The following is a 24,556-nucleotide window of genomic DNA, read 5'->3' as shown; positions in this document are numbered from 1 at the left end:
GCCTTCATTCTCTTTAACTATTTTGTTGCAAGCATAAATCAAAATATTGTATTTATGATGTGTATATTATATATGTGCTTATCTCCCCCATAAGCTCCTTGTGAAGAGGGGTTGTTCACTCTTTGTACTTGTATCTGCAGCACCTACCACAGAGCCTGGCAAATAGCAGGCACTCAAAAATGCTTGATTGATTCATCCTATTATCTTATAAAATGACAGGCAAAAAAGGTTAAATGATTTGTTCAAAGTTATATGACTATTTAAGAGGAAAGACCAGTCACAGAATCCAGTTTTCCTAATCCTCCCAAGTGAACAGTATTCTTTTCCATTCACCATATAACCTCCTTTCTAAGACAATTTATCCATACAGAAGATTTCTTGGAGCCTCAGGTCTCTCGCTTTTAGTTATGATAGCTTCTCCCCAGCTTGTATCTGTGACTTCTCAACTGAGAAGATGGTAGTGGAGGAGTGGAAGTTTGAGCCACCTGGGGACCAGGAAAACTGGATTTTACTGAACAAAATTTCACAATAATTTACTATCTACACACTTGCATGCCAAACTTTTCCTTATAATCAGGTACAGATTGATTCCAGGAAGAAAAACTGATATTAAGGGGCAATACCATAGAATGAAATAGACACACACACACACACACACACACGAAGCTGTGCTAAAAAAAAAAAAAAATTAAGAAAATCCAAAAGACCATTACCCTGCTGGTAGCAGGTCCTGGCTTTAAGTCTGTTTGGTCACTAGACCTACCTCTTTCCAACGCCTCTACATAATTCTGGGTCCAGAGGGTCTTTGTTGGCAGGTAGATCTGGGGAGAGGTAGGTGGTACAGTGGATAGAGCGCTGGGCCTGGATCTTCTTGAGTTCAAATCTGGCCTCAGACACTTTCTAGCTCTGTGACCCTGAGCAAGTCACTTAACCCTGTTTGCCTCAGTTTCCTCATCTGGAATATGAGTTGGGAATTGAAACAGCAAACCACTCCAATATCTCTGCCCAGAAAACTCCAAATGGGATTGCAGTTGGACATGACTAAAAACGACTAAACAACAAGATATCAAAATCAAGACAGCACTAGAACAGAGGTGTTGAAAACCCATGTCAAACAGTCCATATACTACATTTAGCCTACAACACTCTCAAATTTAGCCTGAACCAAATTAAAATGTAATTGGGAAATACTTAATAAAATATAACAAAAAAACAATAAAATATATATGATATTAATGTGCAATTTTCTAAGTCTATTTGTGGCCTGCATAGTATGGTTTACTGGTCCCCACTTCCATTTGAAGTTGACACCATTAGCCCAGAGAAAGAAGTAGAAGAGCCAAAGTCATCATGAGTATTTTTCATCTCAAATAGAGCAAGACCAAGTCTTACAAATGGCAGAAGGCAAAGTGATGGATCAAGTCCACCCAGTATCCTCCTCCCAAGGCACAGATGAATGGGAATTTAGAGGTAATAGGATCATAAGATCATAGAATCAGAGTTGGAAGGGACCTCAGAAGTCACAAAATCCAACCTTCTCATTTTAATAATGAAGACACTGAGGCACAGAGAACTTAAATGATTGGTTCAGAGCCACTCAACAAGTGAGAGATGAGACAGGATTTAAAATCCAGGGCTTCCTGACTCTTTCCACTACCCTACACTATGTCTAGTATAAGCTGTGTCTGAAATATGAATCCTCCCTTTAACATCCTTGACAAGTGGATATACAGGCACTATTTGAATAATTCCACTGAGAGCAAAACCACTACCAGCTAAGGCTCTTGGTTACATTTGGGGATAATTGTTAGGAATTATCTAGTTTTTAGGAAGTCTGGCCCTAGAGCTGAAATCTGCCTCCCTATAACTTCTGGTTCCATTCTCTGGAGTCAACCCTCAAATACTGGAAGATTACTCTCACTGTCCCTTCCCTCCTTATATGGCCTCTTTTTCAAACCAAACATCTCTAGTTCCTTCAACTAATCCTCATGATTTTAAATGTCCTGAAATATGATTGCAAATTATTTCCAAATAAAGTGGATATTCCATTTTCATTCTCCATATCAATGAATGAAAATTTAACTTTCTTTTTGTTCTGACCTATGATTTAATTATTATAAGAAATTCACTGTACTAATGCAGATGGACTCTTCATCTACACCTGAAATCTAAGGGAGTTGTCTAGTGCACTGAGAGGTTCAAGTTACTTGGCAATGGTCACTCAGCTGAGTTGTATTAGGTTCAGGATTTCAATTCAGGACTTCCTAATTCCAGCTCTCTCTTCAATGTATGTAGATGGTGCTGCACCTAGAGTGCTGGACTTGGAGTTAGGAAGGCCCAAATTCAAATCCAGCCTCAGACACGTTCTAGCTTTGTAATTCTGAGCCAGTGATTTAAATGTTCTGTGCCCCACTTTCCTCATTTGTAAAATGAAGGCAAATAATAACACTCACCTTCAACAGCTGTTGTGAGGATCAAATGAGATACGTGCAAACCATAAAGAACTACATAAATGCTAGTTATTGTTATCTAAAATGCTACAATTCTTCTAAATTTAAATTTTTTTTCTTTTTCCCCTCCTCCCAACTTATATGAACACACCTGAGAAGTGAAAATGTCACCATCTCAGAGAAATATTCAAATTAAAAGCAACAATAACATGATGTCAAAATAATATCTTAAAAAACTACGTTAATATCTTTTCCCAGAGAATTATTTGGGGAGTGGAGAGGAAAGAGACAGGAAAGAAAGGAAAAAGACAAGCTACATAAAAGATGACAAGTATCTAATGGAACAAATTAAATCCAGGTACAAGATCTTCAAATAGTAAAAAAAGCAAAATTATTATCTCCCTAAAATCATACAAGAAGAATCTATGACAACTATCCAAGTATCACTATGTCCAAGAAATTGGACCAATAATATTATCCTTAGAAAGAAAAATGAAAATTTGACATACCTGACATTGAGGCTTTGTTCTCTCTAATACCAGTGGGGCAGTTAGGTGGTGCAGTGGATAGAGCACTAGTGCAGGAATCAGGAGGACCTGAGTTCAAATCTCACTTCAGACACTTGACATTCTCTAGCTGTGTGACATTGGGCAAGTCACTTAACCCCAATTGCCTCATCTGGGTCATCTCCAGTCATCCTGATGAATATCTGGTCACTGGATTCAGATGGCTCTGAAGGAGAAGTGAGGCTGGTGACCTGTACGGCCCTCCCTCACTCAAAATAAAGTCAAGTGCAAGTCATGTCATTATTTACCTGATGGCACGTTCTTCTTCGGCAACAAAGGACGAACATACACATTTAAAACCAGCAAGCTCTGGCAGGGATTCCTAACCTAGAGCTCATGACTTTTTTGTTTTTTATAACTTGATAACTTTATTTCAATATAATTGGTTTCCTTTGAAATTTATGCACTTTTATTTTGTGTATTACAGAACATGATTCTGAAAAGGGGACTCATAAAAGTTCTAGAGCCAGCTCAAATCCATGAGTCAACTGTTAGATTTTCAGTGTGAATATTTATACCTCAAAAAATCAGCAAATGCTACCATCAGGGCTTAATTTATTGTTTTATTGCCTTCTAGACTTACAAAAGTGATGGAGGAAAATGCTAATAATGCAGATTAAGCCTTAAAGTGTTGCAAAACTGTTAAAAGCCTATATTTGTTCCCCCTCACCCCAAGGGCTGGTTGTTAAACATTTACCAACATATCCCTAGAAGGGGTCCAAAGGCTCCACCAGACTGCCAAAGGGGACCATGACATAAAAAAGGTGAAGAACACCTGCTCTATAGCATTCTCCTTGAGGGTATTGAATGAATGATGGCTTTTAATGAAATTTCTACCAGTGAGGGAGAAAAATGGTGAAGCATCTAGAAAAACATAAGAACCTCCTGCCAAAACTCAGCATAATTGTCAGTTTTCTTACAGTTGAACACTGGAATATTGCACATCATCAATAGTAACTATGTGACTCACTTATTAATCTTTAATGGATTAGCTAAAATTGGAAAGATAGACATAACCATGGGTTTACTTACAACCTCAGTACTAGCACTGAGGAAAAACATGCTGGAATGGAAATATGTGGAATTACTCTAGGGCCAAGAATGTATGTCTTCATTTAATCAGCTTTACAACTCATGAAAGTCTAGGAGGAGAAGCGTTTCTTCCCCCCCCCACCCCCGCGAATGGAGCTATAACACCATAAGATTTTTAAAATTTTTATTTCAAACACAGAAGTAAAAACATGGAGAGCTATACGTCTTGAAAAGAGCCAAGTAGAAGGATACAATATGCCTGTCACTGATATCACCACAAAGAATTAAAAAGAAACTAAAATAAATGGGATACATGGAACACTCAGCAAATGATAATTACTTCCTAAGTAGGCTCTTCAGTTCTTAAATTTCACTATCAATTAACATTTTCCACTTTGGAAGGGAAGAGTTCAGCTTGGCATACAATTGTGTCTGGCTTTCCTTAATCATTCTAAATGATGTTCCCAGCCCTTTAACTCTACCCTAGACACTGATAATATCACTCTGATTGCCAAGGACAAGACTGACTGTAAAATTTACAGACTCATCTCTAGTTTTCCATCTCTGAAAAGGCCACAAAGTTCAAAGCTACTCAAGGTCCATGCAAGGCATTCAGCCAAGAAAAAAATTACTGGCATGGCCAAAAAGTAAGACTCCTAGAAAAAGTCTCAGATGGATGCAGAGGAAGAAGAGAATGATAATGAAAATGATAATATTTTTGAACCAGATCTGTGATTCACTGACATAAGGAACACAAAGTGAGGAAACCTCCTTTACCAATGCTCTGCCTGGAATACCCAGAAGCAACATAATATCTCCAGGTCACACTGTCGGTATGTCTCTCACGTGAGACTTGGTGTTAGGTCTCCCTGATGCTCAGGTGAGTTCTCTACTTGCTGTACCAAGCTGTCTCTATCATGTTGACTATTGTGATTATGATAAGAGATAGTATGGCATTGTGGATAGACAACTGGCTTTGGAGTCAGGAAAAGGCAAGTTCAAGCTCTATTTCTGATAAAGACTAGCTTCATGACATTGGGCAAGTCACTTATCTCACTCATCTAAGATAACAAATTAGCATTTTTACATGGGGAAGTTACACAGATGAAATCACAGATCCAGACCAAAAATAACAATAATTAAATGTTTGCATAGATGTGTTTCATTTTTCCAGTGTAAACCATGCTCTCAAAAGATTACTGTCCTGAATCTCTACCTAAGGTGACCTTTTTAAGAACCTGTCCCAATAAAAAAGGGAACTATGCATACAGTACCTGTCAAACATTAATCTTACTTAATCACTGCCTTTTTATTAAAAAACCAATGTATTTTAATCAAGAGGTTCCACAATTATTTTCAGGAATCACATGTTGTTCCCCTTTAAGAACTCAATTCTGTTCACACCCTTCTATGTGAAAGGTATGGATGGTGCTAAGTCCTGGAAATGAAAAATAAAAATGAAGAGAAGGAGTCAAAGAACTTTCATCCTAGTGATAGGTTACATGTACACAGTTAGCAAAGACATGGTGATTGAGGAGGAGGAGAAGACTAGAGAGATCAGCAGATGGAAAGTCTTGGTCCAAAGAAAGGCCAACATTGTAAGAGACAGAGGTAAAGAGGGATTACATTTTAGTTACGTGGTACAGCCTACACACATAAACACACACAAAGGAGCAATCTTCCTAGAACACTGCTTTCAGCATGCTGATTCCTCAAGCAAAACCCATCAGTGAGTAAAGTGACCTACACAAGGAAACCTAAATGTCTTTATTCAATGTTTTCCAACATTTGGCCCCAACTTTATTTCCCACTCCTTCCCAACATAAATCCTTGGCTCTCACTAACTTCATCTACTAAATGCCCTTCAATCATCCCCACCTCTGGGCCTTTGTTTAAGCCATTCCTTTCACTTAAATGACTTTCTGTTATCCTTTTCAATAGAATGTAAGTTTCTTACAAGAGTGTCATATTGTTTTGATATCCTGCAGCATCCAGCATGTTGCCTTCCATGGTACTGGATCAATAAATGTTGGTTGAATTGAATATTTCCACTTATCTATAGCTTACCAGTGATTCAAGGAAAGGCTCTGATGCAATCTCCTTCATGAAGCCCTCATAATAAGGACCTCCTTCCCATATCAGCACTCTGGTAGACTTTACGGTCTACACTACTTATCACATGCTACCTTACATTGCTAATCATCTTTCTATGTACATGTCTTGTCTCACAGACTAGACTGTAAGATCCTTAAGGCCAAGAAGAGACTAAGTATCATGCTTCTTTGTATGCTCTATCAGGTTAATGCAAATTCAGTAAACATTAATTGGGTAACGGGTATTTGGTTGCTGTCCTTCATGCTCAAAAAGAATCAAAATGCCATCACTATGTTGGATTCAAGGTAGAGTGTGTCAGACTGTGGATAATCTGACCAATACAAGCTCAGAAGGGTCTACCACTGGTCAGGCATAAATAGTCCAAATGAAGGGCAGTATGTATTAATTCAAAAGTGATGTGTAAGCACAAGCTAGGAAAACTCTTTGTGCCTACTTTGTGCCCACTACAAAGGTTGTCCAAATGGAATCTGGGAATTCCTGGGCTTCAGGATTAGGGCCAAGACAGAACAGCATACAAAGTCAGGCTGTTGATTAATCAACATTCTTCTATACCAGAAGTGTCAAACATACTGCTCACAGTCAAATTGTGCCTACAACACTCCTGAGTGCAGCCTGAAGTAGATTAAATTATAAATGGGAAATATTAACAAGTTAAATAAAAATACAACAGAACACAGATAATGTTAACATGTGGTTTTCTAAGTCAATATGTATCATGTAGGGATTCTTATGCATAGTTTAAAGGTCTCTATTTCCATTTGAGCTTGACCCTTCACCTCTACATCACTCAGTCATTAAGAACATCTTATTAGTCAAGATAATGCTACCTATAACCTCCAACTACTGTATATTTTATTAACATGCTTTCCTTACAATGTCCTTCAAATATCGAGGGGAAATTAAATTAGAAAATTAAGGAAGCATACTTTAAAAAATAGAACAATTCTTTAGAAAACTTCTCATTAATATTTAAGGAATATGAGAAAAGGATAACATCATTATGAAGCCAGACAAAAAAAGCAGATGAATATAACTTTTCCTAAAACATACTAAATTAAATCAAAACAGAATCTGTTAAGATACTACGATTTTTACTAGAAAAGTGCTAATGGTTTGGGAAATGGTATGACCCGATGTCACTCCAAAGCTGTTACTGTTTCTACTAGACAAAATGTCAGGTTGGTTCTTTTGGATGGCTACTCCTCAAATAAAGAAACTTTTCCTTAAAATGGCATTTCCTGCCTAGAAAGATAACTGATATGAAAGATGTTAAAAAAAAAAAAAACAAACAAGTAATATTATTTGTAAAGCTTGTTTTTACTTGACATAATCCAAAAATTCCCCTAGTGTTAATATCTGTCAGTATGGTCCTCTACAATTTTATGTGCACATCAGTGAGAACCAAGAATTCTGAGATCAGAAAAGGTCTTGACGAGCAAAGTGTAACAGATGAAGAGATTGAATGATGCACTAGTACCTCAAATTGTATAAGATCTTAAAGGAAAGTCTCCAGAACATTGGACAGATCCTATGCAAGATCCAAGGGCACACACAGACAAAAATCACTCAAGTTGATAAAACAAGGCAGGGTACTATGAAGGTAACACTACATTAATGAAAGCATGGATATATTGAAGTATAAAGATATGTATGCATGTATAGATGTATAGACAGACTCATGTAAAAACAAATATGACTTTTAAATGTAGCAAGTTAGACAGCTGAATTATCTGTTGAAGGGTAAGGGAAGATGATCTGTATTGGCAGAGTACCCACACAAATTAAATCATAGATCCTTGAAATACTGTGTGTATGAATATGAATAAGCATTCTTAAAGAAAGGACTCATGCTGCTACATTGTAAGTTGTGAGTCATGTTTTTTATAATCTTTATTTAATTTTAGAATATAATGTTAATTACACATGAATTCATCATGTTTCTCTCCTTTATCTCATGAATAATGGAAAGCAACACAAACTCTTGAAGTATGATGAACAAAAGTTTATTTTTGAAGGAAAAACATAAACATCTCTTCAATTTAATTGTTTTTCTTTCTGTTCCTTTCTTTTGGGTTTTTAAGGCAAAACTCAAGGAAATCATTCATATGATAAATAATTAAAATGTACATGAGGAGTACAAGGGCATCAGAATTCTTTCCACAATTCCCACCTCACAACATTTAAGGATGTTTCTCTTACTTCATCTGGCTTAACAGCTGCAAAGTTTCACACATTTTGGGAGGGAGAGGTGATAATAGACTGATTTATGCTGCTCTTGGGCAAATATTTCTCACTCCTTAGCTACCATCCAATTTGTGTGCAAAAAGGAAACCATAAAAAGCACATAGGGGTGCACTGAGATGTCCGTTTCACTAAGAAGGAAGACTTTGAACACCAAAATATCACTGGGATATGCAATTATGGTTGAGCAGATAACCAGAAGAACTGCAAGAGACAGTGCAGGAAGGAAACAAGAGCCTTTACCCACCCTCATCTGAGAGACATTCAGTCTTCCTCTTTCTGACTCTAAGTCTAGCTTATTTTCTATGGTGCCAGCTAGCTGCCCAAATGAAGGGTTTGGACTAGATCAATCAACCCAATTAGCATTTATTAACTTGATATGCCATGTTTCATGCTAGGGATACAAATATAATGAATGAAGTAACTGCTAATCTCAAAGAGCTTACACTTTAACAGGGGAGACAGCAAGGGGAAATAGATTATATGTGTATGTGTGTGTGTGTTGTATCTGTGTGTGTATATGTGTGTATGTATATGTGTGTATATATGTGTGTATGTATATCTCTGTGTATATATCTATGTATATGTATATCTCTGTGTATGTGTATATAAATAAATCTGTGTGTATGTGTACATATATCTGTGTGCATATATGTGTGTGTATGTGTATGCATATGTGTGTACATATATCTATAAGTATATATGTGTATATACGTGTGTGTATCTACATGTGTATGTATATATATATCTATGTGTATGGATGTGCACATCTATGTGTATGTATAAATCTATATGTAGGTATGTGTGTATATAAGTGTGTATACATATATCTGTAAATGTATGTGTGTACATATATGTGTATATGTATATATCTATGTAAATATACACATACATATGTGTGCATTTATACAGAAAGAATAAATACAAATAAATATAAAATAAATGCAAGGGACAGAAGGAGGGCACTAGCTGTGAGGGCAGAGCAGGATGAGGGAAGGCTTCATGTAGAAAGTTATGCTTGAGCTGTGACTTGAAGTGAGAGAGGGACTGCATTCCAGGCATAAGGAATGGCAATGCCAAACCAACAGAAACGGGAGATGAAGTTTGGCTGCAGGTCAGAGTGCCAGAAGGGGAGAAATATATACAGAGAGCCTGGAAAGATAAACTGGGGTCAGGCTATAGATGACTTCCAGTATCTCTTTCATCTCTAAATGCATGAACCTATACGCAGTGTTATTCACATAATATTTTCCCTGGATGCTAAATGGACTTCAAATGGAAAGAAAAGAACTATTAGTGATATAAAAATCTAGCTGTACTTAATTCTCCAAGATATGAAAATTTCTATATATTTTCATTAACAAGTATCAACAAGTCAGCTTCTAAGTAAGAGATCTTGTAAAAAAAAGTTCATTTATAAAAGTGTCATATGATGGATAATTGCCTTAGTTACAGGATTTATGACTATCTCTCACAAAATTGGTATCTTATAATTGAAGAACCATCATGTAGTAATGAGGAATTTAGCAGTACCTGCCAAATGCCACCAATACAATTCTATTTCTACAGTATGCTTCCATTGGCCTATAAATTATAATAATGGGTCACAGTCTTGTTCTCAGCGTTAACAGAATGAGCCTCATGCCCAGAATATGTTAACAAAGTTGTCTGAATCCATATTAACTGAGCCATTTTAAATCATATTTGACAGTGTCATTAATTGCTAATTAATTAGCTGTTTGGAGCTGCTGCTACAGTGTACTTATAAGCTACAAGAAAATTTTCAACAATAGCTAGCACATAGTGTTTTAGAGCCTGCAAGCCACTTTACATGGATTACCTCATTTGACCCTCAGAACTACTCTGATGTGGGAGTTTTAACTATCCTGCTTTTACAGATGAGGAAACTAGCATTCAGAGATTGTGACTTGTTCTAGGTCACACAGCTGGTAAGGGTCTGAAGCAGGAAGCAAAACTCACATCTTCCTGACTCCAGGCCCAGTCCTCTAGCCACTATGCCATCCAGCTTCCTCTTTTCAAAACCAAATACCAAAAAAGTCTTGAGATCTCAGGTAGGAATCAAAAGACGTATTAGCATTGTAGGTCCATATACAACAATGCAGCCTATCATCATTAGCACCTTTTTAAAAATGTGTAATATTTTATTTTTCCCCAATTACATGTTAAAACAATTTTTAACATTTGTTTTTTAATGCTTTGAGTTTCAAATTCTATCCTTCCCTCCTTCTCTCATCTTTCCTTCCCTCAGATGGTAGGGAATAAGATATAGGTTACACATGTGTAATCATGCAAAGCATTTCCATATTGGTCATTTGGTACAAGATGACTTGAAAAAAAATAAAAGGAATGAAAGTGAAAAGTAGCATTCTTCAGCGCTTATTCACATTAATATGCTTCATCTTTCGTCCTTTGTGATTGTCTTGTTATTGTGGACAATGCTCTCCTGGTTCTGCTACACTTTGCATCAGTTCATGTAAGTCTTTTCAGGTTTTTCTGAAATGATTCTGCTTATCATTTCTTATAGCACAATAATATTCCATCACAATCATACATCACAGTTTGTTTAGCCACCCTCCCCCCCCAATTGATGGACAGTCCTTTGATTTCCAATTGTGAGAAATGAGTATTTCTCTCTTGTATTTAGTAACTGATTATTGAATCAGGACCAAGGTTTTCCCCCTTTTCTATTTCCTCATCCAAAAACAAACCAGTGTGGAAAATCTCTCTTAAAGATTTACCTAGACCAAGATCCAATTGGAAGTAAAACCAATTCTAAGTTTGGGTTAATGGGCATATTCCTGCTCATTGTGCTTACTCAGACAGGTCTGGAGAAGTAGTGATTCTCTCTTTTGTCCAGAAAATGGGGAAATAGCTATCTCTTTGATCAAGATTTGGGTGACCCAAGTCACATACCACAAGACCCTCATTTTAATATAGCCCACCTCCCATTATGTTAAACAATCAGAATTTATTGGTACCCTCAGGAACACCTACTCTTTAAAGGGCATATAAACCGTGAGCTCACTGCCATGAGGGGCCTTTGGTCAGAGAGAGACAGCCAAATGACCATCTTTTTATTAATAAATGTACTGGCCTTATGAATAAAATGATTAAATTATCCAGAAACTATGTCTTTCAGAATTTTTTAATTGTCACACAATTCTTAGCCATCACAGAAAGAGCTGCTACAAATACTTTTGTACAAATAGGTCTTCTCCCCTTTTTTATGCCTTTGTGATACAGACCTAGCAGTGGCACTGCTGGATCAAAAAGTATGCAGAGTTTTATAGCACTTTGGGCATAGCTACAAATTGCCCTCCAGAATGGATTAACGTAGCTTTTTAAACTTCTTTTGCTAGTAGTAGGGACTGTTTTTTTCTTAAAATAAGCTAACCATAGAGACAGATACATAAAATTATAGGATATTAGCCATGGAATGGATCTCGGAGATAACTGAGTCCAGTCTCCTCATTTTGCAGACAATAAACTAAACATCCTATTGCTAGTGACAGCCAAAACCAGAAGCCAGATCTCCTGATTCCCCATCTACCATTTATTCTGTTATTATGTGCCGCCTAGTAACCCTTTGAATTCAAACCAAGACTCACATCCATGCACAATTTTCTTCCAACTTCTTCATTGCTAATGTTCACATAGAGGTATCGCAGCTCAAAATCTAATAATAATACATAGGAATAATTAACCAAGCAAGCATTCACTAAGTGCCTAGTATATCCCCAATTGGTGCTAGTGATACAAAAACATAAATGAAAGTCTCTGACCTCAAAGACAGTATACATATATATATATACGTATAGTACATTTCTACAGGGTACAATAACTGGAAGTGTGGTTTCTTTGATTTTGGGAACTCCTGGATCAAGGAAATTTCCTCTACCAAAGCAGTCAGGACCATCTCTGCAATTTATAGTCTAAAAGAGCTGCCAATAGCTCTGAAAAGTCCAGTGACTTGCCGAGGGTAACACAGTCAGTTAATTATCTGTGACAGGCAGGACATGTATCATTTTTCAGTTGTGTCTGACTCTTTGTGACTCTATTTGGAGTTTTCTTGGCAAAGATACTAGAGTGATTTGCCATTTTCTTCTCTAGCTTCATTGTACAGATGAAGAAACTGAGGCAAACAGGGTTAAGTGACTTGCCCAGGATCACACAGCTAATAAATGTCTGAAGCCAGATTTGAACTCAGGAAAATGAGTCTTCCTGACTCCAGTCCTGGCACTCTATCAACTGTGCCACAAAATAAATGCAAGGCAAATTAATTTTGAATAGTATGTATCTATGCTTATAATATACATTTTCAAAGCATATTTGCACACAATTCAGTTGATTCTTCAAACAAGTCCAAGAGGAAAAAAAATAGTCTTTCCAATCCAATGCAGAAATGATGGAGAAGAACTCAATACAAATCACTCCAGTTCTCCAGCTGTTATGATGATGGTTAACAAGAGATCATAATTCCCCAGGTCAGAGAATTTGGCTTGTAGGGAGTGAAATAAACAAAAGATAAGCTTTCTCAGAGATCCATGCAGGGACTATACCTCCGCAGAGCACATTAAGAGAGCTGATGCAAAGGAAATCAAAACAAGCTTTACTTTACACTTTAATCATCATCTTTGTGCTGTATTTGTTTAATCTCTTCAGACAAAATTCTTCATAATTCAACTCCAAATAAACAATTACTGCTATCTTTACAGCACTATATTAGGCAACAGAGACATCCCTTCCCTCAAGGAGCTTACATTTTACTGGGAAGGTACAGTTTGCATACAAATAGGTAAAAACAAAGCATATGCAAAATGATTTCAAACAAAGGAATTTTTAGGGGGAAAAATGTTAACAATTGGAGTAAGGAAGAAAAGGAGGAAAGCATGGGTATTGGAGACCCCAGGATTGGGCAATACCTGCATCTCAAAGAAAGATTTCCTCCTGACACTTTTCCCCAGTAGGTCAGCTAGTTATCCCTGTATTTCAATTAGGGATCAGCCACATTACACCACCAAAGAAGAAAGTCTGTGTTAACCTATGGAATGACAACAGCTGGGTGGAGGAAGAGGAGAGCTGGACAAAAAAGAGAAAAAGGAGAAGAGAGTTTGCAAGTCTCTGACTTGTCACAGAATCTGTTAGAAGGGACCTCAGAATCCAGCCTGTCTATAGGGCATCTGTCTACCACCATCAAAGCAGAGTCAGGATGGCCCAGCAGTCTAAGGTGCTGCGTTCAGGTCGTAGTCTCCCCTGGAGGCGTGGGTTCAAATCCCACTCCTGACAGTTCACAACCATCTACAAAGTCCTGATGAGCATTTGCTTGAAGTCCTTCCTTCACTGGGGAAAGAGTTAGCTATAACCCAACCTGATTACTGTAACTGTTAACAAGTTTTTCCTTTATAGAAAAGAAAATTGCATGGACAGTCACTGACAAGATGAATTTTCAACTTCTGGCATTCTAAAAGATACTAAAGCTATAACTAACCATCCTTTTCATGTAACATTTTCACTTTTGTTTGAATTCTCATTGTGACATTAGCATAAAAAACAAATGAACCTCAACTTATCATTTCCTTAGAACCTCAGGACCTGAACAATTATATCTTTGTGTATTTGTATTTCCATAAAGTCTGAAATGAATTTGGCCACTCGAATTGTACTCCATCTTGAGTCAATTCACAACTCTCAATCAGACCACTTAAATAAGACTAACAGAAACTGTCTCAAACTAACAGAAATCATGAAACTGGAAAGATTCTATGCTTTCTACTGTCTAAGCATAACCTATGTGTTTTAAAAACAGCTTTAATTAGGCTAAATAAATTGATGGACTAATGTACTGCAAATCACAGTAAAATAATCACATGAGAAAAACACAACTGTGTTGTATTTACTTTGCAACTGCTTTGTTGATATTTATACACAAACATGTCATCTGCCCTGATAGAATAAAAAAACTTCAAGGAGTGAGAGAGAACAGAACTGTTTTATTTCTGTCTTCATATTATTCCCTAGGTCTAACGCACACACAACAGCACTTAATACTTACCATTTGATTAATTGATAATGGGTATTCTTACCTAACGATATACCCCCAAAACAAACTAGCCAATTTTATCTGAGAAAATACAAATTCATCCTCTCTTCTGACCCAAAACATTAGAAGAATCAATATTTTTCTGGGACATCAGGGGATTCATCCCACAATTCAACTCCAACATTCCTCTCCATTGCAAGAAGCTAAGTCTATACAAATCAATTCATCTGTTTATTTACTTGTTGTTCCTGCCCTTAAGGGCAAATCTCTCTGGAAATTTAACATAGAAGACTGTCTAAACTATGACCTTACACAAAGAGATATACGGATGTGCCTTAAAGTGATAAAACAAAAACAAAATCTTGATCCATTTAGCCTACCCTTGGAACAATAATACAGATGCAACTCATTGTTATGGTATTCCATATTATGTACTATTATTCGCGTTTGCTTTCTTTGTAATATCTCTCTCATCTGTGCCTTCCTTTCTTTACCATTACCAGTCTTGCAAGGATTCTCACTGTGGGTATCTTGTGCCTGCCTTAGTACAATAATGACCTAATTAGTCTCCCTACCTCCAATTTCTATCTGCTCCAGTACATAAACTGGTGCCAAATCATAGTATCGTAGGGTCACAGACTTAGAGGTGAAAGGGACTTTAGATGTTACTGAGGCCAACTCTCTTATTTTTCAGATGAGAAAACTAAGACCTGGGATGGGGATTTTAAAGGTGTTAAAAGGGGAGGCAATTTAAAAATGCCTAAAACACTAATTATGTCTCTTGATACTCCTATTCAAAAGCCAAGTTTAACACTTAGGCACTGATATCTCAGAAAGAGATTTATTTCAAATGCAAGGTTCACAGGACAGAAAAGGACCCTCTGTAGAGAACAGCCCTGTGGCTAAAGAACTAAGGCCATGCCATGAGTGTCCAGGAACTTTGAACCTTGCCAGCCCTTCACGGTATTGTCAGGAGTTGCTCAGACACTGCAGGTCCAAGTTGAATGGGAAATAGCTGTTCAGCAGTTGCACAAAAGGTCTTTACCTTCAGAGAAGTCTAACAAATCTAACAAACAGAGTGCTTCCTATTTCTATGTTGATTTAAGGGCTTCTGCGAATCCTTTGCATCTTAAACATTTTCTATAATGGATGAAATAGAGAGTTATACCCAACACCAAGATGGTACAATGAATGACTATATGGGAGTGGGGTGCTTGTTGGTACTTTGCGGAAACCTTAAATACAAGGCATACATAAACTTTTGTTTTAGAGACTTCCTTGGAGTTCTAATCAGGGACTGAATATAACAAACTAATGAAAGAAATTAAGCTTGGGTGGTGGGGAGGGTAGTTAGGTGCCTGAAATCAAATCTGGCCCAATACAAGTTTAAAGTCCTTGGGGAAGACCTCAGGCCATAAATGACAGCGACATTCTGTTACCCACCTCTGTCCTCCACACCTGGAATAATAACAGTTACAATAACAGTAAATAGTTACAACAGTAAACAAATAACAAATAGTAAATAAACAAACGGTAAATTAAAAAATAATAAATTTAAAAGCAATGGCAAATATACTTATATGATATATTATGACATTCATATTAATATGCACAAATGATGTAATAATGATGCTCATATGATTACATTGTCATACAATAATCACTTTTAATAATAAGTATTGCTATGGTTGAGTCGTTTTTCATTCCTGTCCAACTAACTCTTCATGATCCCATTTGGGGTTTTCTTGGCAGAGACACTGGAGTGGTTTGCCACTTCCTTCTCCAGCTCATTTTGTAGATGAGGAAACTGAGTGACTTGCCTAAGGTCGCACGGCTGCTAAGTGTCTGAGGCCAGATTTGAACTCAGGAAGATGGGCACTCTATCCACCTAGCTGTCTCATATATGGGGTGTGTGTGTGTGCGTGTGTGTGTGTGTGTGTGTGTGCATGTGCGTGTGCGTGTGTGTGTGTGCATGTGTACGTGTGTGCGTGTGCGTGTGTGTGTGCGTGTGCATGTGTGTGTGTGCGCGTGATGCTTGACCAAGCTCTAAACTCATCACAGGTCCTGCCTTCATAGCCACTGGAACAAACTGTTCTCTTCCACCCATTCCACATGGGGAAGTCTTCACGTGCTTGGCGTGGACATCCCCCTAATTCACCAACAGGTTTGAGGCTGGTCAGTTCCCCTCAACCTGGCATAGCCCATCTTCCAAGACAGTTTAACTGGGGTGTGGCTGCTGTACATGCTTTAGCTTTTTGGAACAAAAGGTGAGAGTTGGTGAAAGGTAGCCACAAAGGAGGATGAGCAACCCCGAAAAGGGCTCAGCAAGCCCTCACAGCGGAGGCACTAGTCCTCCCTGAACACTCCATGCACCCCACCAGGCACACAGCAAATGATTAATAAATGTTTATCAAATTCAATTGTTACTGTAATTTGTATCATTCCTTTAAGTCATCCTTTTACCCTCACATCAAATGAAAAGAGAGAAAAATAACTTTAAATGCTTTGTTCAAACCCTTAAAAGAAAAGAAATGACCTCAACATTTGTTGCTTTGCTCCGCAAATACAACAATTAAAACCAAGGAATTAAACAATCACAGGCTTGAAGAGACACCAGAGTAATAGTTCAAATTTAAGCTAAGCCTTTACAATGTCCATGGTAAGTCATGTAAGCTTCTGCTTGAAGAGATCAAGGGACAGGAAACCCACTTCCTCATAAGGCTGATCATTTTGAGACAGTTCTATTTCTTTCTTATACTGGACCCAAATCTACTTCACAGGAAGTTAGGTAATAAATCTAATCCCTTTTTCCTTCTAAATTCTCTTGTCTTTTCCTCATCAGATTAAACACAGGATCACAGATAAAAGTAACCTCAAATGTTTTTCCAAGTGACATTCAAATCCCCTCACCACCCTGGCTGCCAGCAGAATCCAACATTGAGATTGTACCCCAAGTCTCTGGCTCCTCCTCTCCAACTCTAGAGCTAGCTATCAACAATCTAAAGTGGCTTTGTTAATATTCCCCTGGGCTGAAACATCAGAGCTCCCACTTATTACTGTACGTTCTGATGTCACTAGCTGAATGTTAAACCAGAGTGACAAAGCCCTGAAGACATGCAAGAATGGATGGATGGTCGATCAGAAGCTAGAACACGTTAAACTAGTAACCATCTGCCTGTTATTAGACGAAATTTTCGAATAATGTTCGATTTGGCTAAACTGCACATGCCAGAATTCCCAAAATACAGTATTGGGCCAAAATTTGGGTTTTTTTTTTTCACTAAAACTCTTTCTCCCCTTCTAAATAAGTCCCTGTGATACCTTAATGCCTGCCACATGCAGCCAAGAATAAATTACATAAATGGAAAGTACTGTGAATTCCTTGGAGTGGGGGGTGGGGGGGGATTTTTCTGGGATCTTGAAATTGTGTTGGTTACCCTTTCCTGGATTCTCCCCCAGGTGTCTTTAGTGTTCTAATACAAAGATACTTGAAGCCCAGTGTTGGCCCAGCAGCTCACACCAGATCTGCTCTCTCTCCACTGAGGTGACAGATGTGCAGAACAATTAAATTATTTATAATTACTCTGCTGGGCAACCGTGCTGCTGTTTGATAAACTCAGAAGTCTTTAAGACTGAGTGGGACCAGCTGAGTACAGAATCTGCATGCCAGAAACAACCCAAAAGAAACAAAAATCATATCCTCTAGGTAGCTAATTTATTTATATAAAAAACCACAGAAACTCCACCAGGTCAATGCATTGAGAATATTTCTCAATATTCTTTACTGACTATGCAGTATACTTTGCTTTGTTTTATTTCCATTAACATGGGAATTTCCATAAATGTGATCATCATTTTTCCATTCTGAGTCAACAAATTACTATTAAGCAACAACCTTGAAGTCTTACCTCAAATTATAACTTAAACAGGTATTTCACTTTTAAACGCACCTTGGACATTTAGGTGTTGAAACAAACTGATGATGTTTGATATAAGACTGATATCCATTTATTTACCATGATAAGCAACAAAGGAACCTAGCTGTAAAGCTGCAGGAGACCTAAGAGTCTATGTCATCCAGCCCCCTTATTTTACACATGAGGAAACTGAGGCCCATGTATTTTAAGGGACTTGCCCAAGGTCACACAGGCAGTAAGCATCAAAAATGGAATTTGAACCCAGGTCTCTGACTACAGAGGCAATGTTCTTTGTACTACACCATAGTATATGAGGCTCACATGGAATAAACTATGGAAGGGGAGAGAAGAACAGGAGAGACCTTGGACTGCACATTCTATGGCAATCAAACCACAACTAGGTTTTTTGTTTTTTTGTTTTTTTAGAAATGACGACATTGGCAATAGTCAGAAAATACAAGTTGTTTTTGTTTTTTTTTTAAAACCATACAGAGTCTGTCTGCCTGTCTCCATTTCTGTCTCTTCTCCATCCCCCTGCCCCTGCTTCCATAACTTTTACCTAGAGGAGGTTCAGGGTTAGTTCTTTCACTTATCGTTTCATAAGTTTACAGGAAATTTGGAAACAATCTAAAATTTACCTGAAAGGTATTAATAAAGTGAACTTTCACGAATCCACAGCTTCATCATCTTCTTTCAAAAGGAAGCAACCTAAATAAATGTTTTTCTTTTACAATTTTAATCTCCCATAATAAGCATAAAGGATTTTGCTATTGCTGTTTAAAAAGAATAAAACTCCCTATCTCACCTAGGCTGGAAATGCAATTGATATTTATAGCTCAGTCCCAGCACATCTTTGATCTGCTCTCCTTTCCCCTCCTTGGGCAACCTGGTCACCACCACCACCACCACCTCTTCTGAGAGTTCACCATATTGATGCAAGACTTAATCCCAAAGAGATTTTTTTAAAATGAGAATGGGAATGTAGATCAAAGCATACTTTATTTTAGGGAGTTTTTTGGTCTGTGTTTTTCTTTTCCACAACCTAATATGAAAATATGATTTGCATGATTGCCCAAGTATAACCTACATCAAATTGCATACCATCTCAGGGAAGAGAGAAGGGAAAGAGGAAGGGAATTGGAACTCAAAATTTTTTGTTTCTCATTTAAAACTGGGATCGTGAAATTGGTAATTCTACATCAGAATGCATGGGCTACCTCGTTTTCAGAAACCAAATGATACCAATAAAGATGATAATCATTGAAGCTTTCTTTCATTTAAGAGTCAAAAAAAGTAGGGAGAGCTAGGCGGTACAGTACACTTGGTCCTGGAGTCAGGGAGAATCTAGTCAGGAGAATCTAAGTTCAAATCTTGACTCTGACACCGAGTAGCTGTGTGACCTTGGACAAGTCACTTAACCCTAATAAATGCAAACAAAAGTCAAAAAATGACACAGCATTCTGCCTTTTGTTCATACCACATATTCATGTGGACCAACATTTTGAGGTGGAGTTGTGCTTACTAGCTGTTTGAAAATCAACACTGTGGTTTTCCAGCCTTATGAATTTCCTGGAACCACAAGAGAAGAAAGAAGGGAGGAGGGAAGGTGATACAGCAGAGGGTCAGCTATGGTTACATTAAAAGAGCTACATTCCAATTGTGAATCTAAACAAGAGTCAACTGCACCAGTTACCTCTGGTTCAGTAGCATATAATAGAATATTATATATGTGTCCCACGCAGATGGAAAACCTCTCCGTACTTTTAGCATCAGAGCCACCCACCTGGGGAGGCACTAAACTGTGCCCTTCATGAAAAATTAAAAACATCACTAAGTGAAAGAGAAGCGCTCATTCCCTCACTCAGATTGAGGTCTTCAAAAGAAAATGAAAATTTTCAAAAAACTTCCTGTTAACCTGTGAAACAGGAAAGCCAGAAGACATTCATAAACCATAGCATTCTAAATAGATTTTTCCACCAGAGATGAGAAAGGATGATTTGTTCTCGGGATCTGTTTGCAAGAAAAACACTCTAGTTCATTCAGCTAGGAAATCACCAGAGAGCAGCAATTACAAAGAACTGTGGCAGCTGAGCACTTCAGCCTCTTCCCTCACTCCAGGATACCCTTTCCCCACTAGCATGTCACCATGGGGAAAACGTGATATCCTAGCAGCTACAGATGGAATGGCTCTTTCCACACAGCTACCATCATTTGGCTGACTCGAAATGAAATACTCTGGAAATAAAATAACTTATTTTATTATAGAAGAGACATCAGCTACTAAAAACTACAGTCAAAACTGATTTGTTAAACATGTTACACCAAGGTGAATACATCTTCTTCCAAACTTTAATCTGATAGCATACAGTAGATACAGGATACTAACGTCATTTGCATAACTAAGCATACACTCTCATTACATATTTACAGTACATTTGGAAGTCTAAGGGCTTGAATGACATGGCAGGTTGGTAACTTAATATTACAGATTTAATCCTTTCCAGGGATTACACAGTACTGATTTGACTCGGATGCACCAACCAAGATCCCAGAGCAGAAGGTGCATAGGCAAGGACCATAACTAGACTCCAAAAGAAAAAGCTCAGCGTTCATGCTGCTTTCTAATCCTTTAGGAACTGCTTTACATGCAAACAAAACAATGCCATGCAAGGAAGAGAATAAGAGAATCGCAATGGTGCATAAAAGCTACATGAGTATTTTGAGTGTAGATCAGTCCAGAACTTGGATTTCAGGATTACAGACAACCAACTTGGTGACTTCCGTCAGTTAATGAAACCTTCTAGCCCACAGCAGCCCACAGTGATGTCTCCCTCTCCTAAACACCCAGAGGAAGGAATAATCTGTACTGCTCAAAATCAAGGAATCTATGATTAGAAGCAACATCAGAGTTCATCTGGTCCAACCAATACCTGAATCCTCTAAAACACATCCAGAGTTTCCCAAAGTGGGCAATGCCACTCCATGGTGGGCACTGAAACACTAGAAGGGTGGTAGTAACCTCAGGTACAATTGGAGGGGGGCAATGAATAAAAATAAGGGGGCAGTGGAAGAATAAGGAAAGAAGAAATGATAAAAAAATTTTGAAAAACCATTTGTACATGTATCTGTTGCATAACAGAGTTAAAGTCATAGTGATTACATTATTTTCCAAATAAACATACAAAATGCAAGTTCTAACCAATCAGTAATCAAGGCTGCCAACAGGTCTTAACAAGCAAATGTGGGCAAGCAAGCATGTCATGCAATGTTGGGAAGTCCAGCACGCACTGGCAGGAATATATGCATATAATGACTTGTTTACAAATATGATACTATACAGCTACATGATGCAATATTGTGTCACCAAAATTTCAATACAGGAAAAAAACCCAACAAATTTACAATAAATTATTAAATATAAGATGTATCATTTTAATATACATATTATACTATATTTTTTGAAATGATGCAAATTTCAAAGAAAACATTTAAAAGTTAAAGAAAGTCACTTTCTAGGGGGGTGCTGAGTAATTTTTTTTGAAAAGGGGCAGGTAGGCCAAATAAGTTTGGGAACCTCTGAACAAATCTAACAAGTGATCATCCAGCCTTCACTTCAAGCCCATCAATGACAGAAATTCCACTATATCCAAGGTAGTCTTTTTCACTTTTTTACAGCTCTAATTGCTGAGCAGTTTCCCAACCCTCTTTCCCTTTGCCCCTCCCCCATTAATCAAATCTAAATTCCCCGCTTTGTAACTTCTTCTTTACTCTTATTTCTAGCCTCTGGGGCCAAAGAGAGCAAAAATAATTCCTATATTCCAGGTGACTACCCTTCAAATGCAGTTATCTTACCCCATCCTAAATCATCTCTTTTAAGTTCAACCTAGTTGCTTTGAGCCATCCTCATAATGAAGGATGATCTGGAGGCCCTTAACCACTCCCTAACATTTTCTCATTCATTTTTATGTCTTTTAACCCATACCTGATGACATTTTTTTCTCTGGTAAGCTTATTAAAAAACCACTGTCATATTTCTTTCCATCTCCTACAGAGCCTAGAGCAGTACAAGGCAACACATGCTGGCATTAATATGCCCTCAAATAAACAATGAGTAAAGGAATGTACCTCTAGAATATTGTGTTCCTTCTAACTCCTCATTTTATGCTTGCTTTGTTATTTTTAGTGTCTTTTTAAAGGAAAATAAACCCTTTCTTTTATATCCCTTGCATCTTAAGGCCTCTAGTGTGATAATTGTCAACACACATGGCTAAGTCATTTAGGTCTAAGCTACACAAAACAGCAGAAGTTCTTAAATTCTTGCTCTCAGGACACCTTATACTAAAAAGAAGTACTGAAGATTCTCCAAAGAATTTTTTTTATACGAGTTGTATCTATCAGCATTTACTGTATTATAAATTAAAGCACCTTAGTTTTATTATGAAAATAGTGATGATCTCCCAGAGCCCCTGAAATGATCTCAGGAAATGTCAGGGGTCCCTGGACCACACTTTGAGAACTGATGGAAAAAAATAATAATATACTCCTTTTGGTCGATCCATCAAATAGTTACTCATGAAAGTTTGCTTGTAATCACTCTGAGGACAAGAGATTTTTAAGAGATGAGTAAACCCAGTAGTGGAATATAACAAGTCCTTGTTTCCTGGTATTATAATATAATGTCAAGCATATTTATTATATGGCATGTGAAGACAAAACTAAACATGCTGTCCAATGACAAAAAGAACAGTACTACCCTATCAAAAGGATAAATATGGAGACTTCTAGCTACGATGATGGGTTACGCTGAGCCATCCATACTCTCAAGGGAGCCCTCATGGCCAACACTATATACTGTAAGACAGCTGGCTGGTGTCAGGAATTCTGTCTGTGACCATGGAATTGAGTTTTTCTCTAAGCATGTCTAATTGGGCCACATGGAGATTGAACCCACAACCCTGAATTAATTAATCCCATTATATAATCAACTGAGCTATAAGCACTTCACAGCCTATTTCGAAAAGTCAGAATAGCCTGGAGTCAGGGTGTCATAGCACTGGGATTTCTTTCTCACTTTTGTCACCCCTTATCTCTCCCACATTTGTAAGATATACCAATACTCCCAGGACACCCTTCTACAATAGCTGTTCTCTTATTTAAAACTCTTATTTAATATTTTGGTTTTTTTTCTGAATTACATGCAAAAACAATTTTAGCATTCTTTTTGTTTCAAATTTGGAATTCCAAATTCTCTGTCTCCCTTTCCTCTCCCCTAATTGAGAAAACTAGTAATTTGACATAGGTTTTATATGTGTATATATATATATATATATATATATATATATATATATATATATATATATATAATCATGCAAAACACATTAACATACAAGTCATTCTGTGAAAGAAAATAAAAACAAAAAATAGAAAAAGAAAGAAAGTAAAGAAAAAATATCTTTGATCTGAATTCAGGCTTTACCAGTTCTTTCTCTGGAGATGGACAGCACCTTTCCTCATAAGGTCTACTGATATGGTGGCTATTCTCAATGTCTGAGCAGACTGATAGAGGAATTGCTGCAAAGCAATCATCGCTATTATATTCTTAGACATTGAGGTATGTCTAGACAAGCCAATGACTCATAATTTGATCTATTTCTGAGTCAAGATCAGATAGGGTTAAAACCTTAACACACATGCTGACCTCTCTGTGTACTATAGACATAATCCTAAGAACTTGTGTGTAAATTCTGAGAATGCTCCCACTGAGAACATTTTGATCCTGGCATATAATAAAATATTCAGTGGAGGGAGCATTTAGATGTTTTGTGCTAGTTTTTTTTTTTTTAACTTATAGTCTATATGTGATTAATTCACTCCAGGAGTTAATAAGAAAGGTGCACATAGAGTACAGAGCACAATACTTGGATTCAAGAAGACCTAAGTGCAAATTTTGCCTCTGATACTTATTAACTATGTGGCTTTGAAAAAGTTGCTGAAGTTTCCTTGTCTGTGGAATAGGGATAACAGTAACACTGAACACACAGCATCAGAAGAGATAATACATGTTTGTATAATAATATACTTTGTAACCCTTATGATCCTAGTTATCATTTTCATTATTAAACCTGCAAATAATTTTAATGGACAATAAATCCACATGATTTTTTTTAAAGAAAT

General features: G+C 37.3%; 1 protein-coding gene and 1 non-coding gene across 3 annotated transcripts in view; one reads left to right on the top strand and one right to left on the bottom strand.

The window, feature by feature from the left end:
- MTUS2 (microtubule associated scaffold protein 2) overlaps window positions 1-24,556 on the bottom strand; it is a 729,368-nt gene that overhangs the window by 645,295 nt on the left and 59,517 nt on the right. The gene's annotated exons all lie outside the window — the stretch shown is intronic.
- On the top strand, window positions 13,629-13,711 carry TRNAL-CAG (transfer RNA leucine (anticodon CAG)). The gene has a single exon. It is a non-coding gene; the product is annotated as a tRNA-Leu (tRNA).

This window comes from Notamacropus eugenii, chromosome 5 (genome assembly GCF_028372415.1).
Source record: "Notamacropus eugenii isolate mMacEug1 chromosome 5, mMacEug1.pri_v2, whole genome shotgun sequence".
Lineage (NCBI taxonomy): Eukaryota > Metazoa > Chordata > Mammalia > Diprotodontia > Macropodidae > Notamacropus > Notamacropus eugenii.
This window is presented reverse-complemented; position numbering and strand designations above follow the sequence as displayed.